Consider the following 15,162-nt stretch of genomic DNA (forward strand, 5'->3'; position numbering starts at 1 on the left):
AGGAGAGCTACTTCAAAGATTGGAATACTTTATGATTAAAGGAGGTGCCTACATTCTCTAGAAAGACACTGATCCTCAAACCCTAGTTCAGAGCTATACTCACAGAAATTTTTATGAGAAATTCACAAAGAAAAAAATAGGGCTTCCAGCATTATAAATTGTGTCAATTCATGATCATTTGAATTCTCTATATGTGTGTCTCATCAATTTTGTATTTTAAGATGGAACCCATTTATCTTTTGGAATTCACATGTATTACCCCTAGTTTGGAAAGATTATTTATGACAATTCTATTTTTGCTACACTTTAACAATATCTTTTTGAAAATATAACACAGTGCTATTGTTTGAAAATCACATATATGTATATATGTATGTATATGTGTATACATGCACACACACAAACAGAACTTCATTCATAACAATGGTTTAAGCTAATGGACTTTTCAATGTCACTCCTTTTCCTGATCCATGAAATAGGATCATTTTTCTTTCTCTCACTTCCCATGTCTATTGCCTCTAGCATTCACACTATTATCATAGTCTTTGTTGAGTAAAGCCACAGAGAAAAAGAAACAAATGCTCATATTGGGAAATATGAATAGTATATTCATATTGATAAACATCATTAAATGGAATTAGTTTCTGTTCCAGGCTGAAGTAAAACCTAATCTTCATTTTTTTTTCTGCCAAGATAAATTTGTGAAGAATACATTCATTCATGAGAATAAAGAAGAAAATGTGAGAGAACAAAACTTCAACCTTGTCCTTTCCTCTTCCTCTAACCCTCTAGCTAAACTCTTTTGTTGATCTTCTATTATTATAGAGGAGTAGCTGTCATCAATCCACCATTAACAAAATGAAAGAAAGGGCAGAAGACATGTTTCCCAAAACAGAGGTCCCATTTGATTGCCCCTACTCCTGTCATAATATCCTTCCTGCTTCTGTGACTGTGCTCTTTTTATGACTATTCAGGACATTTTAGCAATGAGTGATGACAAGGGGACAGAAATGTTGATGGGAGAAAAAAAGAAAACACGAGAAGTAGGTCAAATAGCAGCAGTACATCCAAGAATAATTGGGAACAGAATACGAGTAATGATAGTAACATTTTTTTCCACTTCCCTCCATCCCTCTTCTTCCTCAAACTATTAGTTTGTTATATTGGATATAAAGAGGAGGACAAGATATTCTTAGCTCAGTTGGTCAATAAATCGAAGCAAAAAAGACAACCAAGTGGAATAATTTTAAGAAAGGAGAAATCACTTTGTAAATAGTACATGACTGGGTTCTGTTTTTTGTTTTTGTTTTAAAGAATATATAATTACCACATAAAAGTCAACTTTTCTTTTTCTTCTGCATTTTGTTAAACTCCTCAAAAAGAATATTTAACATAGGATTCTCCACTTTTCTCTCATTCTCAGCTTGAACCCTTATAATCCAAAATTATCATTCCATCAAAAATTATCTCTCCATAATTACCAGTGATTTATTAGTTGCCAAATCCAATGGCCTTTTCTCAAAACTCTTTCTCCTTACCTGCTGTGCAGTCTTTGGCACTATTGATCACTCTCTCCTCTTGATATTTTTTCTTCTTTCTAGATTTTGGTTACCACTCTCTCTTGGTTCTCCTACTACCCATCATATTATTCTTTCTCAGTCTTCTTCACAAAATCCTCACTCAAGTTATAGCCTCTAATGACAGGTGTCTAATAAGATTCTGTTCCGATGGTCCCCTTCTCTGTTCCTTCCATGCCAATTCACTTTATGTTCTCATAAACTCTAATGAATTTATTTAACAACTCTATGCTAAGCCTTTTCAAATACATCTGTTTTGTCAAAAACTCTGTTGATCAGCAAGAGCTTTTCGGATATCTTGTACTGAATCTCACCTCTTATATTCAATTGGTTGTCAAGGTCTTTTGATTGACTTTTTTCCACATCTTTCCAGGGCACCTTCTCTTCTCTGAGAGTACCATTACTATAGTGCAGTTCCTCATCACTTCACACCTGGACTATTGCAATAGCCTGCTAATGAATTTGCCTGCTTCAAGTTTTTCCCTACCACAATTCATACTCCATTTAGCCACTAAAATGAATTTCTTAAAGCAAAATTATGGTCAGTTCACTCTCCTACTCAATAAACTGTAGTGACATCTTATTGCCTCCTGGATCAAATATAAAAATCTTCTGTTTGTCATTCAAAGTCCTTCATAACATAACCCCCTTGTGCCTTTCCAGTTTGCTTATGCCTTAATTCCTGCCAAGTTTTCTTCAATACAATGATGTTTACAGGCTTGTTCTCTCACAAACAAGATATTCTTTGATTTGGCATGCACATTTTTTCTAGCCATCCCTCATACCTGGAATGCTCTCCATGCTTATCTCCACCTGCTTCTTGACTTTCCTGGCTACTTTCATTTCCAACTAAGAATCTATCTTCCACAGGAATCCTTTCTTAAATCTTAATTCTATTGTTTTCCATATCTTAAATATTTGATATTTATTCTATATATAGCTTGCATATATTTGTTTTTTATCTCCATCAGACTATGAGTTTCTTAATAGCAAGGAAAATTTTTTGCCTCTTTTTGTTTCCCCCAATGTATATCAAAGAAGTAAACATTCAATAAATGTTTATTGATTGATTGATTGATTTTACTCAAAGGTAGGAACCTGGTCTAAATTGAGATATAATTATATAAGATTTTACTAACTAGATTTTTTAACAGAAGATGCAACCTCAAGATCAAAGCAAAGCTAATGAATTTTTTACAACTATATCATACTTTTTCACTTTTTACCGAAAAAAATATTAAAAGAAATGCACATTACAGGACATCTAAAATATCTTAGTACATTTTTATCTACAGTGATATATATTGTCACATGCTAATTTATTAGAGGCAGAAAGGTAAATAGTTGAAAGAATATTGTCAGGAAGACACCACTTACGTAATCTTAAGCAAATCAGTTAACTTCTGTAAATCTCATTTTTTTCATCAGTAAAATGAATTGAATAAAAGTACCTTCCTCCCAGGGCTGGTGTGAGAATAGAATGTGATTACATTTATAATCTACTTTGCAAACCTCAAAGCACTACATAAATGCTATCTATTATTGATACTAATTTAAACATTAATCAATTGGTAAATATTCATTAATCATCCCATCACCATTCACCCAGCAGCATTATGTGTAACATTAAAGCATAAAACATTAGTCATGCTTAGAAGTTCAAAATATAACGAATGCTACATTTGGAATTAGAGACTTTGCCACTTAATATTCTTGTGATTTTGGAAAGTCGCCATACTCGTTGGGCCCCAGGATCATCTGTTAAATAAAGCAGTAAAAGTAGCTGGATTCTAAGAACTCTTCTAGCTCTGAATATGTAATACAGTGATAGTTTATATTTAGGTGCTCAAAATGTGGACTGAAACTCTCTTGGCTATTTTGTCTCCCCATTGGACTTCCATTTACTGGGAGTCAAGAGCAATGGCAAATATGTAAGGTGCCATGAGGAAGAAACATGGAATGACTTACATGAACTGATGTGGAGCAGAACAAAAACAGAACTGAAAAGGAGCAGAACAATATATACATCAACAACAACATTATAAGATGATCAGCCTTGGGAAGCAGCTACTCTCAGCAGTTCAGGGAACTAGGACAGTCATATTGGACCTGCTTTGGACAATGTTATGCCCATCCAGAGGCATAAAAACAAAACAAACAAAAAAGAAAATCCAAACCTTCAGAATCGATGAGCACTTTATAAAAATTATCTCTTATGTATCTCTTTCCCTTAATCCTAATCCCTCATACTAAGAATGTCTAATATGTAAACATGTTTATACAAAATATGTATGTACAATGCTAACATTACTTCACTAAGGGTGGTGGTAAGGGAGGGTGGAAGGAAATTTTGTAACTTAAAATATTCATGTGCATATGGAAGAAAATAAATGAATAAATAATTTTTAAGAAAAGGTGCCATGAGGAAGTTATCCTCCTTAGAGGTATTAGATATCTTTAATACATATTTCTGGTTTTGCCCTTTCTCTCTCTTTCCACTCCTAGAACTCATAATGTTTTAAGTTGTCTTAGGGATAGACTTTGCACACTCCTAGTTTCTGCAGGACTACAATGAGATGTCCACAGGCATCTTTTTTACTTTTCTCCTAAAATTTACCCTCTGGAGATGATTAATTCCCTTGCATTATTTTACTGAAATCCAAATATTTTCTTCTCAGCTGTGCTACATCCCCAAAAGATAAGCAAAATAGTGGTTAAAATTTTTTGGAGTCAAACAGTATTGTACCATTCACATGAATATGCTTAGCTTAGCACCTGGCTTCAGTGAAAGTTAAGTATGCCAGAGTAGCTGTCAGAAACTGAAATCTTTTAATTTAGTATATAGCATCTAAGCTACTTCTCCCAAATACAATTGATTAATTTTTTTAATGTAGCAATCCAAGAAGATGGCAATTTCTTATTCAAAAAGGAGCTGTGGTCAGCCACTTCTTTCATAGCTGCACTAGCCAGAAAACAAGCTAAGTTTTCGAAGAATGAATCTGCTTTCATATGATGCCATGGGCAAAGGCAGGCACAAAGAAAGGACCAAACTCAGGCTGCTAGTTTAAAAAAATAGGGAACAAGGGAACCTGAAGCAGTTTCTGGGAGATAGTGACAACTACAAAGGCAACCCTAATGTGACAGACTGTGGTCATAATAATGGAGAAATTGCATTAATGCCTAACTCAAACTGAGAGATGCAGTAAGAACAAAAACAAAACAAAAACACAATAGTAAAGGTGGCTGTGAAAGGATGTAACAAAGCCCAGGAGCTGGAAATGGCAGCTTAAGCAAGAGAAAAAGGGATTCTGGTGATATAGGCAAGAGCTATAAGGCAGCTGGCTCCAATAAGAACATGAATTTAACTTAGCAATACAATTTCTTTATTAAGACTTTATTATCAATTTATGTTGTAAATCATTTAGAAGGATCATGAATTGAAATGAACTGGTCATGATATGAACAACTTACAATCATTACTATTTTGTGGATTTTTTCTTTACATGTCTTAAGATACAGCCATTTAGAGCTACTTGTCTCTTTAATTTATTGAAATAGAAGAGTAGGATACACCTAAAAGTTTAAAACAAAATTAATTTCTGCTGTTCACAGAGAAATTTCTTTATTAAACCAAATATGGACCATAGAGAGTAGTGATTTTTGAGCTGCTTTCAAAATTCAATTTGAGCTTATTTAATTCCAGAACTTCAGTTTTTTTACTAAAGCCATGTCATATGTATACATACATATATGTATCTATAAATGTATTATATGATAAACATATATATGATAAGATATTTTCCCATGTCCCTTAGAGGTTACATGAATTTCCAAGGGGCACATAAACAGTATGTATTCAAGGCAGAAATAGAAACCAGGTCATCTCAATCAACTTGAATCCAAGGAAAATTGTCAGACAATGCCCCTTATAAATACTTACTGGAAAAAAAACAAGGTTGGAAAGTGAAATAGCAAGAATAGGAAATAATTGAAAAGTCATTTAAATGTAAGAAAGTCCTTTGGCCCTTTCTCATTCCAATACATTCAAGGAGATGAAAGAAATAAAGATAGAATTATTGAGGTCATTTGTAGATACTTCTGGTTCCCTGGCTAAGCAGCTAATCAAAAATACCCTCTTTAAAGAGAATAAATGGACAGGAAATATTCATAAAGAGTGTGATTGATAAAGAGTGTGTTGTTCATGACTGATACTCTCATTGGCTTGTTTAATATTTATAATGATAATAATAATCATCATAGACTTCTAGATCAAAATTCATTTCTTTGGGTTTTTTGGCTAGATAATGGGTTAAGTGACTTACCCAACATCACATAGCAGTAAGTATCACATTTCTGAGGCTAAATTTGAACTCAGGTCTTCCTGACTCTACTATAGAACTCCTTCTTTACAATTGTTTAAAGCATGCACTTGAAAAAAAAATAATTCCAAACTTAGCAGGAGAGGACATTATATTCCCCTCCCCTCATCATTCTATACTACCTTCTGATCCTTTCCTTGAAAAAATACTGCCAAAGAGTATTGCATTATAGTGACTAGAGAGATGACCTTAGAGTCATGAGGATCTGATCTCCAGTTCTTCCTTAAATCCATACTGGTTGTATGACCTTGAACAATCGTTTAACATATCAATCCTCTATGTAAATTTCTAGACTACAAACTGCTGAGTACCTGACAATATATGTATTCATTGAGCAGATTTCCATCATCAATGAAAGCATCAGTCTGGCCTTCCTAACAGAAGTAAAATGGAAATGGAATAAACAAAAAAAAAAAAAGCAATGAATAACTGAACTGCTAGGCAATTATTATGCCCAGTATTTAACCAAAGGAAGAGAGGAGAAAATGAAGCTTGATCATTTTGTTTTTTGCAAAGTGAATTACTGCTCATATAAAACCCTGCATCTATCTTCAGAATCTTTTGATGTGTTGGTAAATTTTGCTAAAGAATTTTGAACCTCCTCTTTAATTTGTGTTCCTTGTTAACAACAACAACCACAAAGGATTTGCTGGGTAATGGAAGAGGAAGGCAAGAATTTAGAAATGGATACAAAAAATAAGGGTATCAGTAAAAATTAAAATTACAAAATAAGAATCCCTATTGGACCATAAATTTCCAGGGTATTTTTCTTTCCCAACATAACTTATCTTTCATGATTTCTTTAAGTCCCATTCTTTTTATATTCTTATTTCACTGAGAAAAATCTCATCTAATGAGTTCTACTTTCTACCTCATCCAATAATTATAATATATATGTGTATACACACACACACACACATATATATATTATATATATATATATATATATATATATATATATATATATATAGTTTAAAATTTACCATAAAATATAGAGGTAAGACTGGCAGTAATATGACAGGGAACTTTTTCTATTATAATTACATTATCTATATTTAATATAAAATATATAATATACACATATAATATTGTAATCAGCTTTGTACACTAAATTCATAAATGGATAGTTTATTTAAAAGCAACTTAAAATTAAATCTAATAAAGTTAGTGATGAGGGAAAAATGATTTAAATGATATTTTGTCATGGGTAAGTCAGTCAATACCTAGCTTTAATTACTTCATCTCTATAATTGAGACGTATTTGCACAACATTGACACAAAAACACTCTCTCTCTCTCTCTCTCTATATATATATATATATATACATATATATATATGTATATATATATGATTACTATTAGTAATAAAATCATTATTGTTAACCCAAATCTTTTCATTGTAGAAATGAGCTTAACTCATCTGTAAAAACAAAAAAAAAAACCAAAAAAAAAAAACAAAGGAAATACATGACTTGGTCAAAGTCATACAATAAATCAGCACAGACAAAACTCTCTTGAGTCTTGATTCAATGAATTTTACATTGTACCTTAGTGACTTCTTTTTGTATGTTTCAGTCTCTTAGTTTTCAAAAATAGTATTGTAATAATTAAGAACTGCATGAAGAGAATCTTAAAAAAGGAGCCTCTATGCCATGATTTTTTATATTGAGGTCCTAAATTAATCTTTTGTCTTTTATTTGTAAAATAAATATTATTAGATCATAAGATACCAGAGGAGTAAAACTAAATGGTGTATTATGACATTTTTTTTACTGTAATAGTTTACATACATCATCATTGTTTAGTTTCCAAATGTAGAAAATAAAGGTATACTTGTATAAGGTGGGGGGAGGGATCATGTTATCTTTGAAAACTATAATTCTCAAAATATTGTTCATTAACTGAATATCTGATATTGGACCTAATTTTGAAGAAAGATATATGAGAGAAAGTCAAGGGACAAAGAGGAAAGAGATAGGAGGAAGAGGAAGAGGAGCATGGGAAGGGGAAAGGGGAGAAGGGGGAAGAGGAGGAGAGAAAAGAAAAATTGGGAGACAGGAAAAGAGAGAATAAAGGGAGAAAGAAAGAGGGAAGAAAAGAAGAGAGGGAAGGAAAAAGAATAAACATTTATATAGTGTAAGACATTCCAAATACGTTTTAATTTTCAGCTTGTGAAGAAGTTGATATTATTTTCTGAATTTTATTGTTGGGGAGAAAAGGGGATAAGAAAGAGGAGGAAAAGAAACAGCATTTTATAGAATATCTGCTACAATTTAGACATTTTCTTAACTTTCTTTTGTTTGTTGCTTGGTTTTTGTTTTTGTTTTGTTCTTTACAAATATTATCTTATACTATTCTCACAACACCCTGTGAAGAAACTCCTATTTTTTCTATCTATCTATCTATCTATCTATCTATCTATCTATCTATCTAATCTATTTTTTGATGAGGAAAGGAGACAGAGGTGAAGTAACTGGGAGAGGAGAGGGGAGAGAAAGAAATGCATTTGATTCAGGTGGTGGTAGTGTTTCTAGTTGAAATAGCAATGGATGGCAATTCCCCTCAGTTTTATTTAGCTTAGTGTTTTTGGCACTCCTATTTGACAGTAATAGTAGCAGCAGGAGATATTTACCCTCTTTGGGTCAGGAGAAGAAGGAACAGGACTTTGTAATATTTTAGAAGTTATGTATTAAGATAGTTTTCAGGTCCATTATCCTTTGCCATTCCCTAGACTACAATGTCATGCTAAAAAAGCAACATGAGCAGAGATGAATGGATTTACAGTCTTCTGTTCCTGGAGGCTTGAGAAATGTTTGGAAAGAGTGTTCACTGCCTGATCTAATTCTTTTTTACACACTTTTATTTTTATTTTAAGTAAATATTTTTGCCTTTTTGATGTCATGTGCTTTATTCTTTTTTCATTCAAGGAAATGGGGACTCAATGGATCAATCATCCAATAAACATTTGTGACGTATTTGACATTGTGAAAAGTGTTGGGGGACACAAAAATAAATTTAAAATTTTAATTTAATTTGAAAAAGCAAAAGGACTCTCTCAAGGAGTTTACAATCTAATGGGATACACAACAGACAAACTTATAAACTAGCAAACTTTATACAGGATAAAGTGGAAATAAAAAGAGAAAGAATTAGAATTAAGGGAATTTGAGAAAGTCTTCCTGTAAAAGGTAGGATTTCATTTGGGACTTAAAGGATGTCAGGGAAGTCAGCAGAGAGAGTTGAAAAGGGAGATCATTGTACCATGAGGGACCACCAGAGGACAGACATTCAGAAGTCCATTATCATTGGATGATGGACTTTGGACTGAGATAGGCATGCATAGAGTCTGGGATGGGTGCATCAGCACCACCGGGGAAAAATTATTACCATAGACTCTTCCTCTTCCTCTCAGCAGTGGAGTCAATAGTAAGGTTGTTCCAAGGTAAGCCTGTATTCTATGATTGAAATAGATGAGTATCTCACTAATACCATTAATTGTAGTCAAAGGGAGATTAATGCAGGAAGCTTTGAGTGCTTCATACCCTACAAACTACCAGGGTTGTTATTATAGGGATAACAGAATAAATGCATAATATACATGTATTTATTTAACTTTTAACGTATTTATAATTCATCTAAGGAATTTTTAGAAATAGTAAAGCAAAGAGAAAAGCATAGGCCACTCAAACAAATTCCAGTTAAGTCCAGATATTTATCCCCAGCTATGCCTTCAGAATAATTGATGATGTATAGACATCCATATTTATATGAGAAAAAGAAGGCATATTTTTAAAAATCAAACATCCTAATGAAAAATACTGTATTTCAGACAGTTGCATTTGTTGTTGTTGTTGTTGTCGTCATTTTTTGACTTGTTTTGTTGTGGGTATATTGGTATAGATTATTTTTTGTCCAACTCTTGCTTCTTCATTTGATTTGCAAAGTCCAATGGAGCGAGGAGACCAGACATAGCAACACAGTACTTCTAAGCAGACTCTATTTAGAAGTTTTCTGGGTCACATATGCTCCCCCAGGTTTCCACTGCACTCTGATATTAACCATCTGGGATATATGGAGGAAGACATCAGCAAAAGTTTTTTTTTTCCCTGAAAAGTATCATAAAGTAGGTCGCTCATTAAAACCACTTCAATTGAGAAATGATAAGGCCAGAGATGGGAAGCAAAGAACTGCCACTGAGAGACTACTGCAAGGGTTGGACCAGTTTACAAAGAGGAGGAACCCACATTCTAATTATCTTTGTAGAGTCCTAGATTATCTGTTCATCAGTGGGTTCCAAACATAACCTCGCACCCTCTGTCCCTCTTTCTAGTTTCATTTTTAAAGGCAATGCTCATTCTCTGTTAAAAAAAAAGGTGAAGGATATTGACAATGCATTAACATTGAAATCCTTTCTCCTGGTCTTAGCTAACATTAAAATTCTGCAACTGCAAACTGACCTTTTATGTTTAATAGTAATGGTAGTGTTTAAATTCCACTATAGCTTCCCACCAGTTTGGTGTTCAAAGGAAATTTGGATAAGCTTATTTGCTCTAAATATATATTTCACAAACCTTGATTGAGTATATAAATAACACTGAAATTGCTTTTTTTTTCACAGTGTTCCTTTTTTGAGCATGTTAACCCTCCTCCCTTCTTCCCTCCAGGGACACACCTTTTAATGGTGCTCTGATCTGTCTGTCTGCGCCAGACATACCCCAGAGCCTTACAGTCTCCTGAACACGTGAATACAGAGATAGATGGAACTGTCTGCCTGCCCCATCTCTGACCTGACTGTTCCAGCACCCCCTTCAAGTGCAAACTGAAAATCTAGATGCTTCACACAGGACAGAAATGGGCTTATTCAACCTGCTCTCTTTCTGTGAGCCTCTGATTCTCTCAGTTTCTGTGTCTCTCAATCTCTGTCTCTCACATTAGCACACATACACACACACCTCTTTGATGATCACTTTCTGTAATATTATATTATTTTTAGCTAAATATTTTATGGATCAGTTAATAGTTGGATTAACTTCAGATAATATCTTAGAAGAACAAAATATATATTATTGATATGACACACAAACACACACACACACACACACACACACACACACACACATATATATATATATATACATTCATATACACATGATATTATCTATCTATCTGTCATCCAAGGCCTAAAAGAAACATTGAAAATAATCCTACTCCAGTACTCAATTCATGATTTTGTGAACTGTATTATATCCTGAAATAAATCATATTTAGATTTATTATGATTATCCTCTTCTTTCATTTTGTAATGGTACAGTAGCAATAGTTCCCATGTAACCATCCCTTTAAAAAAGTATTTGCTGGGAAATGTTAGAGAATGAGAAAAGGAAATTAACATCCTCTGAAGCTTTTGAAAGTAGGAATCTTAGGAATCAAATTCTTAGGAATCAAAGCAAGACATTTGAGGATTAGCCTAGTTAAACTTGGACTTTGTAATCACAAGAAGACCAGCTACTAGGTTATGAATTTTAGTGGAAAGTCATAGATTTCATAGATCTGCAATGGAGACCTAGAATGATTTATACTAAAGAAATCTTGGGTTAAGTATTAGAATGTATGAATATAATGTCAAATGCAAACACAATTCAAAAAATATGATAACTTTTTTTTTTTTATGAAGCAACTACTATCTTTCAAGCCCTGTGCTATATACTGGGGATATAAATCAGAAAAAGAAAAATGCCATTTACCTCAAGGAGTTCACAATCTACTGGAGGAAGACAAAATACAAAAGCAAGTTGAAGAGGGGAAGAGTGGAAAAAAGTAATGCATGGGAGATGAAGGTGATGGAGTTGAATCCAAGTAGTATAGCTGGAGGAAAATAAAGAGTTGATTGAGCTTCTTGGCCCTCTTTAGAGAAGGGTACTAATAAAACCTGAACACCAAATCTAAAATAGTTTTTGAAATCTGAAAAAGAATCTGGATCTAGTAAAGAAAAAAACAATTCAGACAAGATATATTACTATGTTACTTAACAGAATCTAAGGTGATTTCTCTCTCTCTCTCTCTCTCTCTCTCTCTCTCTCTCTCTCTCTCTCTCTCTCTCTCTCTCTCTCTCTCCCCCACTCTCTCTCTTCCTCTTATTGCAAAGTCCCTTATGAGTTTCCTTCTAATGAGCTTATCCAGGAGAGGAAATGTGGGATCTGATAATGATGAAGTATCATAATTAATATGATTCAGTTAAAAATGAGTTCCCCATAATATAGAAAACTAAATGACTAATTAAATTTTTACCTTCCAAAAAGTTACTGTTGTCATATAGCTTTGGACTCAGTATAGAGTTAATCATAGCTTTTGAAGGAATTGCTGCAGTAACTTTGAATTACTATAATTATTTTAAAATCTGAAAAAGGAATCTAGAGGTAAAAAAGAATCTAGAAGTCATTAAGAGCAACTTCCCCATTTTTACAGATCTTGAAACTGAGACTTGAGGCACAATATCATAGTTAAGTTCACATAAGTCATGTGTGTCAGAGTGGGAATTTGAATCCAAAAGACTGAAGCTTCTAATCCCAATGCTGTTCCACCATGCAAACTTATTTGACACCCAGCAGTCCTCTGGGAGTGTTATTATCTTAATAAACTGAAAAAGAAAACCAAGTTTTTTTCTTTTAGTGGCAACAAAGAAGGGTTGGGCAATGAGTTAATTTCCAAATTTCTTTAAATATTATGGTTTTATTTGGCTGGCTTCCCTACTTGGTTCCAGCAGGAACTGATATACAATCAAAATACTAAACTTACCCTCAGAGAGGTATATGTTCTGAAGCATAAGGCAAGCCTTTCTTTCCTTCATTCTCTCTGGTAAATGTTAAAAACCCCTTCCATTAGTTTGACCTCTTCTTGCCTTATAGGAAGAATTTAAACATTGATATTATTACATTTTGTAGGTCCCTTCACTACTTTAAAAATTTAAGGTTAAGCTCTTATTAGATTCATATGGTGGTTTAGAACTAAGTGATTGAAAGGTAGTAATAAAAAGATTTAAGAAAAGCCATCTGGCTTATCTAGAAGCTATTTCTCCATGAATTATCCAGATATGAAATAATATCACGTAATATAGTGTACCTAGAAGGCACTCTATAATGTGCTGTCCCTCATTCATATAAGCTTTTCTTTCAGAAGTCATGATTTTGAAGAGCTATATGCACACTGAACTGTTGTAAATTGAGTCATTCTTAAAAATGGTAGGAGACATTGTAAAAGAAAAAAAGAACAAAGCCATAGATTATTTTAAGTAGCACAGTAAGAGATCTTGTCTGAATTAATTTTTTGTCTTAATAGATCTAGATTTCAGATTTCATGATATTTTAGGATGCAATATGCATAGAATGCAATTCTCATTGTTTACTTTTCCCCCTCTAATTTTCCATTGTATCAGCATTCAAATTATATTCTGAAGTTTAAATTTAAATAAATATGATGCAATATCAAAACACATCTGTTTGAATTCTCAGACTTGAGATATAGCTCATAATTATTCTGAAGAAAATAAAAATGTTTCACCTTGCTTTAAGGTTGTATTTAAACTCCCCAATCTTATTACAAGATGTTAATAGCATCCCATTTAATAGATGAGTAAATATACTAAGAATAGTTAAGTTTCTTGCTGGAAGTCACAGGGCTAAAACATGCTCAAGACAGAACAATAGCAAAAATCTAATGTATCATGAGATGAGAAAAAATCTATTTGGAAAGGTGCTTTAAAGTTAACTTCAAAATGAAATATAAATCTGTTGGGGTTTTTTGTTAATAATCATGTTGATAACACATCTTTATATACAACCATCTGTAAAATACTTTATATGGAAGCATTTGTCCCAAATTTCAAAGACAAATTTCAGCTCAATTTTAAAGAAAAAGTTCTAATAATAAGAGTTGTCCAAAATTATAACTACTCAGTACATAGTAAGCTGCTTATCACTAGAGGTCTGTGCAGTACATGGTAAGCTACTTATCACTGGAGGTGTTCTCCTGGAATCTAGAGAAAAAAGAATTCTGGAGAAATGGCTCTTTCTCAGGTATGCGCTAGGATCAATGGTCTCTGAAGTCATGTATAATTCTGAAATGGTATAATTTCAAGGTTGCCACATCTACCCCTGCTATTTTGCCAAGAAGAGCCCTAGAAGAGGGAAGTCATTGGTAAAAAGTCATATACTGATGAATCAATAGGAATAAAACCACATGATGACATTCCAAAGTAAAGAAATTACTCACAGAAATATAATTTTTTGAGATTTTGAGAAAGAATGAGATGTGTGACACAAAATGGAACAGTTGGTTTATATTTATGTATCTTATTATTTTTTTTTGTTTTGTACATGCGTGGTAATATACTCCATTTTCAGGCATCATTTACACTAAATGTGTAAATGTGTAACTCAATTAAAATAAAATTATTCACTATAAATTATTCCCTTCTCTTGGTATCTTTGCAAAGAAGATATACTATGACAAAAATTTTAAACAGGTTCAAATGTTCTACTTGAAATTAATAGTTCTTCAATTAAAGAGACTTTGCAGAAGAGCAAAATGAGAGAATAATTTCTAGAAGTAGTAGATTTATCATTTTACTTGGAATTATTAAGAGAAGATCATGGGATTTATTTGCAGAGTTATATAGGAAAAAGAGTCAAGAACAACATGGGACTACAGCACTCCAATCATATTCTCATATGAGAACTAGAACTAGGATCTAAATCTAAGAAAACCCTTTAATCACTCTCCACTTTCTCTCTCTCTCTGTCTCTCTCTCTCTCTCTCTCTCTCACTTGAGCACACACGCACACAACACGCACACACACACACGCACACACACACACACACACACAACTCAGAAAAACAGAGTATGATAGTGGGGTCATGACTGTTATGTGTGCAGAATAACTCTCAAAGTGTGGAATTCTGTTTAGTTGAGTCTGGTATGTTTTTTACCATTTTGACCATAGGTAAGAAGAAAAAAAAATTGAAACTTCTGATAGATGAAGGGGAAAATAAAAGATGCAGAATTATATTCTCCCCCCCCACAAAATACATGAACAAATGAATACATGAGCAAACTGAAGGATCATCAGTTTTCACAACTACTTTAATCAAAGTACTTTACCACTGTTTCTCTGAACAGGGTCTCCTGGCCTTAGGGAATGTTACTATACA

Source organism: Macrotis lagotis, chromosome X (assembly GCF_037893015.1).
Source record: "Macrotis lagotis isolate mMagLag1 chromosome X, bilby.v1.9.chrom.fasta, whole genome shotgun sequence".
NCBI classification, from domain to species: Eukaryota; Metazoa; Chordata; class Mammalia; order Peramelemorphia; family Peramelidae; genus Macrotis; species Macrotis lagotis.